Here is an 8,641-nt window from a genome sequence, read left to right on the forward strand (position 1 = left end):
TAGCATATGCTATGGATAAACAACAATAAACTTGGATCCAACTCATACAGTCTCTTGTTATATGATGCCGCTATAAACACCCCTCAAATGCCCCCTGCCACTGAGCACGCTCCTATAATTTGCCCCCAATCACAAAAAATCGCCAATGTCACAAGGAAATGCGATGCCCAAATTGAAACCTCCTGCGTACTGCCCAACAGAGCTATTTCCTGCTGCACCAAATTACCAGTCTCCTCGGAGACTATCGAAAAATTGTAAAGTCGAATAATTTTTTTAATCGCCACAGCGGGGTATTGAGGAAAGTGTTCAATAAGCATTAATCGCGCCTACGTTAGACCTCATTGGCTATGATCCTGCCACTGCGCAAAGCTCCTGTTTTTGAAGGCCCCCCTGAGGAAAGAAATGCCCTCTCTGAGGATCGTACTCAGTACCTTCGGATTAGAAGACTGACGCGCTGCCTACTGCGCTAATAAGCACCTCTACTTAAAAAAGAGATCTAACTGAATAGAATCAACGAGAATTGAACCTGTAACCTTGACAGTAAAAGACTCAGACCTTAACCATTAGGCCACAGTGACTCCCAATGCCACACGGATTTCACTGATTCCCCCTTTCGCCCGTACCTTGGAGGCACGTGCGCGCGCCTCACTTAACTCCTCGGTGCGCTGTTTAAAATCCTTGGTAGCTGCCGGCCCCGTCCTCCGCACGTTTCCGCCCACTCCCGCTTCCGCTCTCCGTCGCAAGACCACTCGGGGGGAAAAGACAGGAACCGCCGGCCACCGCGTCACTCGAAACCTGCAACGAGAAAGAAACAAAAAGTTTACAGCCTCCTAGAGGCTGGGTGCGGCAGACCTGGGAGCGCGGGACAAAGAGACCGACTACCGCACTCCCCGGCATTTTAACCCCTAGTTCTGGCCAGGCCGGTTCTAACCGGCCTGACCCCTGCTCCCCCTTGACCCGGAAGCCTAAACGTTTACAGCCTGCTAGAGGCTGGGTGCGGAAGACCTGGGAGCGCGGGACAAAGAGCCGACCCCGCGCTCCCCGGCCTTTTAACCCCTAGTTCTGGCCAGGCCAGTTCTAACCGGCCTGACCCCCGCTCCCCCTTGACCCGGAAGCGACTGACTCAATCGCTTCCGGGTCAAGGGGGAGCCCCCTCAGGCCAATCCCCGTTGTGGCACGGCCACCGCGTCATGATGACGCGGCAGAGCGCGCCCCATTAGGGAGAGCAGGCGAGGGGGGAGGGGGTCGGTGCCCCGCCATACCTGCAGCAGGGCAGACGATGGCCCCGCCTTTTTCTTCTACTCTGCCATGTATTTTATGTCAAGTCATGGGACCCCTGGCAAATGGAAGCCCGTGGAATATGCAGATCAGTGCACGGAGAGGTATGCTTCCGTTGAGCACCCCGCCTGAATCCGCACTCACGACCCCCCTCCACCTCAAGGCACTTCTTAGTCTGCGTCAACAAAACAACAACCGCCGATATGAATTTCATTTGTCCGCATGCCTCGTCTCCGCTCCTGGCTTCGGGGTGGAAGTAGGAAAATTACGCTTGCGTACCCCCACGTCCCCCTCTAATCTGCAGCTGTAGATACCAGCCCTAGATCCAGTGTACGAGTTCGGGGAAATGTCTGTCCCCACCCGAGAAGACCTCTGCAAGGGGGGGTGCTCGTCTAAGCGTCTTGTTGTTTAATTTGTGAAACAGCGACTGCGCCTTCCCCTTCTACACCCTCTCCACCCCTACAAGAAATACAAGCATTGGCATAGCCAATAGATCTCGCCTTTGGGACCTTATAAGTATTTAGTTATCCAACACAATTTCGTTGGTGCAACAACATCAACTGTTGCATGGCTAAACACTTATAAGGTCCCAAAGGCGAGACCTATTGGCTATGCCAATGCTTGTTTTAACTCCCCATTCCATCTGTCTGCTCAGCTGTTGCCCTGGAATTGTTAAAAGGCAGAATGGAAAGTCACTCAAACGAAGCCAAATTTTCCATGTTTCATGCAGACAGAACACATGCTATTTTCGGTGTGAATTTATCTGTAAAAATCACTGAAAAAGGGAAACTGGGAGCACTACGGATATTTGACTTTAGAGAAGTATCACCCCTGCCCAGCAGCCCTGCACAGGTGACGACAAAAGGTTGTAGAGCAGGACTGCAAGGAAAGGGTGTGCAGATGTACAGCTGTTTACTCAATAACCCTTCAATGCAAGAAGGACAGGCGTTCTCACTTAGGGACAGCCTTCCGCCAACATTCCTTTGGAAACCCCGAAAGTATTTCCCAGTTTCGCAGAATAATATTTCACTATTTTTAATGCCATAATTAAAATCTTGTTTGAATGGGTGTCTTCCCCTGGCGGTGCCATCTGAAGTAAATGTCACTATTTTTGTCCTCAAAAACATTTTTACTTCTTCGAAAACATCTGCACAGAATTTCCCGTGCTCCGTGACAGGCCTGCAGCATCTGGTGCGATGTTCCGGAATTGTTAATACATTTGCAACACATGTCGCTTCTAAGAAGCATTTTTATGTCTCTTGTGTGGCGTCCAGTAAACTGTAAATTTGACTTTGGACTGACTCAATCCGAGCGACCGTCAAGCCGAGTTTTGTTTAAAACAAATTAAACAAAAGGTTCGAGCAATAATCTGCGTCTAAAGCCGGACTCAAACCCGCTTCCCGCACTTGGAGGCATATTAACAAGGAACAGGGAAAATTAACGCTAAGAGCGCTTAGCGTTAATTTTTTTACCGCCCGCTATCGCTGGATAATATCGCCTGGTTATCGCGTTATTAACAACGCTAACCGCCTAGGCGATAAAAAATCCAGCAATTGCGGCATTTCCGGAGGTTATTGCTGGTAATGCAGCGATAAAACTACAAGGATAGGGATATCCTTGTTGATAGCCCATGGTGGACTTAGCCATGTAATCCACCTCCCATTGGATTAAATAGGTAAATCTGAAAATTAGCAGACGTAAAAAAGCAGCATTAACCATGGTTAGCGCTGCTTTTTTTGGTCTCTAACAGGGTTAGCGTGAAGCTTGATAATGTCGCTTAGCGACATTTCTCCTATTATTTTGCTCTGGAACGCCCACTTTGCATCTCATTAGAGATGCAAAGGGAAGCGTAGTGAAAAAGGGTGCTAACATTCGATTTTGCATGTTAGCACCCTGTTGTTGATAGGGCGATATTTTTATCTCCACTTCTTTGGCTTTTAAAGCCAAAAAAGCAGAGCTAAAGCCCTTGTTAATGTGCCCCTTGTTTATCTGCGCAAATTCATCTTTCGATTAAAAATTATAATAAAGCATGTTTGCTTTAGAGCACTTTTTAAAATGTAACCTGTCTTTCATTTTGCTGCCTGTAGGGCTGGGGGCTGCCTTTTCTGACTCCTTACAGACCTCTCTTCGAGTCTGGGTCTGTCCCAAGGGTGTTTCTTTTCAAGTTTGTGCAGAGAGTGCAGTATGTGAGAGCAGGCTCGACTCACCGACGTCACAATCTCCTCCCTCACATCACAACGTAATGTAGCAACATTAAAATGTACAATGAATCTCTACAGATAGGTTGCGGCACCATTCATGTCTGTGGTCCTTCTTCAGGCCATTAGAGGGTCCTGCCTCTCGCAGCTGGTACACTAGTTGTCATGTATGAGTTGGATTACTTTTGTGAAGCTGTTGGTGTGACAGCACAGACAACACAACAGAGTGGGCATCATTCTGTAATATTTACCTCATACCTGGGAAAGAGATAAGTTGTCCAGCCTGGGCAGTAATAGTGGACAGAAAGGAACCAGGCAAATATAGCTCAGAGCCCTCTGGGCTGTGGACAGATTTACTGCCCAGTGGTGTGATTGCCAGTGGTCATGTCACTGGGCACCTGCGGGAATCAGGGAACACGCTGGTGAGGTGGCTCTGTCACTCTTTGGGTGCCGACAGACACTTGTGGGGAGTGGTGACCCTGAGTTCAAGGGCTCTGTTTCTTCTCCTGGAGTGCATTCCCCAGGAGAGCTGTTGTGTCTGCAAGGCCTGACGAGGGCCCACCACCACGCAACAGCCTAGATTCCCAGAGGCGTGCTCCTCAGCAGGTTAGACTCTGAAAGTGGCCCAATATACCACTCACAGCCCCCTCAATACTTGGGAGCCATGTGCTAACCAGACTCGCTAACCATGTCTCTTCTCAACCCAGGCTCGATGCCGTGACCTACTGGACAAGTATGACTGGCCTGCTTTTCCTTCTGGTGCCAGGGAGGGTCAGGCTGCATGGGGGGGCTCCAAAGATCACAAGGCTTAGGTCATGGGGCTGGGGCCTGGGTGAAGCCACCCTTTCTAAGAACCTTTCTTGGCCACCAAACCTCCAACTCTTGCACTCAGCCTGTCTGTGACCCTGTTCAGTCTTGGCAAAGTGACTTCCCCTGCCTTCTCAGCTCCTTGTCATCTGCCTGGTTTTGCTGGCAAAATGCACTCTAGGGAATCAGTAAATTTTCAAGGCAGCATATGTGAGTTTGAGCAAGCTGAAGGCTTTGAGGTCTGGACTCGTGAGGCAGGATATCTGCATACACTCTATGAGTTTAGCTGCATACTCCTGTAGGATCTATGTTTCTTCTGGTCTTTCGTTGATGCCGTGGGGTGTGAGGTGCTCCAGAAAACTTTCCATAACACATCTTGCTTTCATTACCATTATTTGCTTTTTGGCTCAGTTAGGGAGATGAGTGCTGGTACCATTACTGTCTACATGCCATCACGCATTTCACAACATTATGTGCTCCACATTCGTCCGGGACTATAATTGTGTGACAGACAATTAATAGTGATTAAAACACTCGGCAGATAGTGCTAACAGCTCTTAATGTAAAAGAAGGGCTCAGATCCGTTGCCTTTTAGATAGGTTTGTGCTATATATATATATATAACAAAAGAAACAATAGATGGATGGAATGCTGGACAATGCAAACATTCACCCCCAGTCACAAGGATCTGGGTTTAATCCATCATTCTTTTGCTCAACACACCACCCAAGTTTGGACCCAGCCATATGCAAATCAGTTTTGACCCTGTTCCTTTTGGGAACAGTCCAGCCCGAACTGCCAAGCCAGGTCCTTCCTGGACCGGAAACAAGGATCCTGGGACCGGTTTCAGGGCATCACCCTTCATCAGCCGGGCTAGCTTGAATCCAGTAGTGTAGTGAGCACTGGACCCACGTCTGGGCATACCCTTCCCAATTAGGGCGAAATGTGCAAAAGAAACAATCGATGGAGGGAACGATGGACAATGCAAACATTCACCCCCAGTCACAAAGATCGGGGTTAAATCCATTGTTCTTTTGCTCACCACTCCACCTCAGTTTGGACCCAGCCATATGCAAATCAGTCTTGACCCTGTTCCTTGTGGGAACATTCCAGCCCAAACTGTCAAGCCAGGTCCTCCATGGACCGGAAACAAACATCCTGGGACCGGTTTCAGGGCATCACCCATCATCAGCCAGGCTAGCTTAAATCCAGTGGTGTAGTGAGCACAGGACCCACGTCTGGGCATACCCTTCCCACTTAGGGTGACATATGCAAAAGAAACAATTGATGGACGGTATGCTGGACAATGCAAACATTCACCCCTATTCAGAAGGATCTGGGTTTAATCCATCATTCTTTTGCTCACCCCACCACCCCAGTTTGGATCCAGCCATATGCAAATCAGTCTTGACCCTGTTCCTTGTGCAAACAGTCCTGCCCGAACTGCCAAGCCAGGTCCTCCCTGGACCGGAAACAAGCATCCTGGGACAGGTTTTAGGGCATCACCCTTCATCAGCCAGGCTAGCTTGAATCCAGTGGTGTAGTGAGAACGGGGCCCATATCTGGGCATTCCCTTCCCACTTAGGGCGACAGATGCAAAAGAAACAATTGATGGACGGAATGCTGGACAATGCAAACATTCACCCCCAGTCACAAGGATCTGGGTTTAATCCATCATTCTTTTGCTCACCACACCCCCTAGTTTGTTCCCAGCCATATGTAAGTGGGATGGATATGCCCAGATGTGGGTCTCTTGCTCACTGTGCCACTGGATTCAAGCTAGCCTGGCTGATGAAGGGTGACATAGCTCGAAACCGGTCCTAGGATGCTTGTTTCCGATCAAGGGAGGACCTTGCTTGGGAGTTCAGTCTGGACTGTTCCCATGAGGCACAGGGTCAAGACTGATTTGCATATGGCTGGGTCCAATCTGGGGTGGCATAGTGTGCAAAAGAACGATGGATTTAACCCAGATTCTTGGCTGGGGGAGAATGTTTGAATCATTCAGCAGTCCGTCTATCACACACACGCACTCACACACACACACACACACAGTACAGCAGAGGTCTTCAAACTGAAGTCTTATCTCCGGCACGCCCGAGTTTATCACAGGTCTTTCAAGACAATTTGTATACTTACAAACCTTTGTAAACTGGTTAACAAGGCTTAGTTTTTTTTCTGGTTCCAGTACCCACTGAGAACCCACTCTGCCTATTCCTTACATTTGTGTTTTACAATTACTGCTGTAGTGTGAAAATGCATTTCATGAAAAGGAATATAAAGTAGGGTTGCCAATAGAAAAAAGAACCTGCAAAGACCTTGTCTTGACGCTAAATAGGGTTTGAAATAAAAAAGGATGTATTCATTTGTAATGTGACTTTTCTGTCTTTGTTCCCTTTAATTATCAGTCATGAATCATTCAGACCGCCCTAGAATGCAATTAATAGTGCTTTCTATTTATATTTGCTGTTCAAATTACGCACAGATAAGTGCTGAAAATAGGGCTTTAGGTAACTGTTTGTACCGTCTACAACATCAACATAAGGAGTTGACAATCCTAATCATAAGACTGGAAGTTTGTTGCAGGATCAGCACATTATTTACTTCCTTAACCCTCAATCCCTGAATAATGCCGTAATAGCAATAGTTTAACTAATATCTGAAACCCTACGCCACCATCAATAACATGCTGATTTACTTCAAGTGTCTGGGAATGCACCCTGCATTCAGACAACTAACTCCTCATTCTCACCCTTCACTTTCACACTCACCATGCAGTCATAGTTATGGATTTTCCGCATTTTCCGCACTTGCCACATAATCCATCATCTGCTACATAATTTGCAGATTAAAAAAAAACTTGTTTCAAGCTCAGATGGTTCAATAGTTACTAAAAATGCAGCAACACATGTTACCTCACAGTGGAAGGCCCTTTCTAAAGGTTGACTGGTCACCTTTCTGTTGCTTATTGCTAAATGTGGGTGTTAATGTGGTACTGCAGAATTAAGTCAACCATGCTGCATAATTTGGCCTTTTCCTGCCGCATAATTCCAGTGGCCCTGTTTATAATGCTATGAGATCCGAGCCTTTGGCAGAAAGCATTGTGAATATGTAAGTCATTATTTTAAAACAGTATTTACATACTCTAAGCTAAGCTGCTGCAAAATGATGCAGTGATTGAGATAAAACAAGTTCTTACGAAATATACTTTTTAGTAATAAGTAATCAAACTTTATCTAATGCAGACATTTTTGTAAGTGTCTCCACTTTTCCAGGTCTCAGGTGATAATACTCTTACATTACATCTCAAAAAGAATACATCTTTGCCACATTGAATCTTTAAGCAGAGCCACTGGAATTATTCAGTAGAAGAGGACCACATTATTCAGCAAGTTTGACTAAATCATGCAGCAAGAAAAGGTAAATTATGAGGCACAATGCGCCACATTTTGTGGTTAGCGGTACTTCATTATTTTGTCATTTTAACTCAAGGTAACGCAGTCAGGGGAAAAATTTCACCTCATTAGTACCAGTTTAACACCCAAATACAGCAGTAAGCAACTACAAGATTACCAGTCAATCTTTGCAAAGGGCCGTACACTGCTCCGGAACACTTTGTCACGCTTTAAGTAACTTTTGTTCTGTTTAAACTAGAACCAAGATTTTGTTGTTGAAATCTGCAGATTATGTCGCAAATGCAGTAAACTGATAATTATGTGGAAAACACTGCTGCTGGGGAAACTCTTAATTCCAGTGGCCCTGGCTTTAAGTGACTCAACCAATTAATGGCTGGTAAGAAGGCTGGTTTCTTTTTTAACTTTCTGCACTACGACCGCACCCTTCGTTTTCAGGCAGAGGCACTTCAAAGTCCGTATTAACCATTCATGGGCAGTTTTTTGTGAAAGCGGAGTCCATGGGGTGGCAGGTAGAAGGGAAGGAGGGTAGCATTCAGATGCAGACCCCTTATCCTCTTGATATCTGGGGCCTCACAGTAATGGTCCAGGAGACAGAGGAAAGGAGCGGGATTCATAGATATTGTCAAAGAGAAGGCCCAGAAGAGGGAGCATTTACGGGAACTAATTTTTATGTTTACAAATGGCCAGAGACAGCTTCTTCAGAGAGATACCCCTGAGAAGGGGACAATAAAGGTGTTTTTTTTTAGAGGGCCATTCATCAGTGCAGCAGGTACTGCTGCCAAGTGTGTAAGTGGCCACTGCTGGTTATCATTAAGGAAGCAGATGCAGCAGGACTGGGGCACAGGGATTTGAGGGACCCACTGCATCACATTTATGATTGTCTACCTTTAGAAAAGGGGCATCAGAGCTTATTTTCCTTTCAAGCAATAGGACCGAGGTGATGAT

The 8,641-nt window shown here is 46.6% G+C and overlaps 1 non-coding gene across 1 annotated transcript; it reads right to left on the minus strand.

Moving 5' to 3' along the window:
* Positions 1-229: 229 nt before the first annotated feature.
* LOC146806332 (U4 spliceosomal RNA) lies at positions 230-371 on the minus strand. The gene has a single exon (XR_014968363.1). It is a non-coding gene; the product is annotated as a U4 spliceosomal RNA (small nuclear RNA).
* Positions 372-8,641: the final 8,270 nt, after the last annotated feature.

Source organism: Triturus cristatus, chromosome 8 (assembly GCF_964204655.1).
Source record: "Triturus cristatus chromosome 8, aTriCri1.1, whole genome shotgun sequence".
Taxonomy (NCBI): Eukaryota; Metazoa; Chordata; class Amphibia; order Caudata; family Salamandridae; genus Triturus; species Triturus cristatus.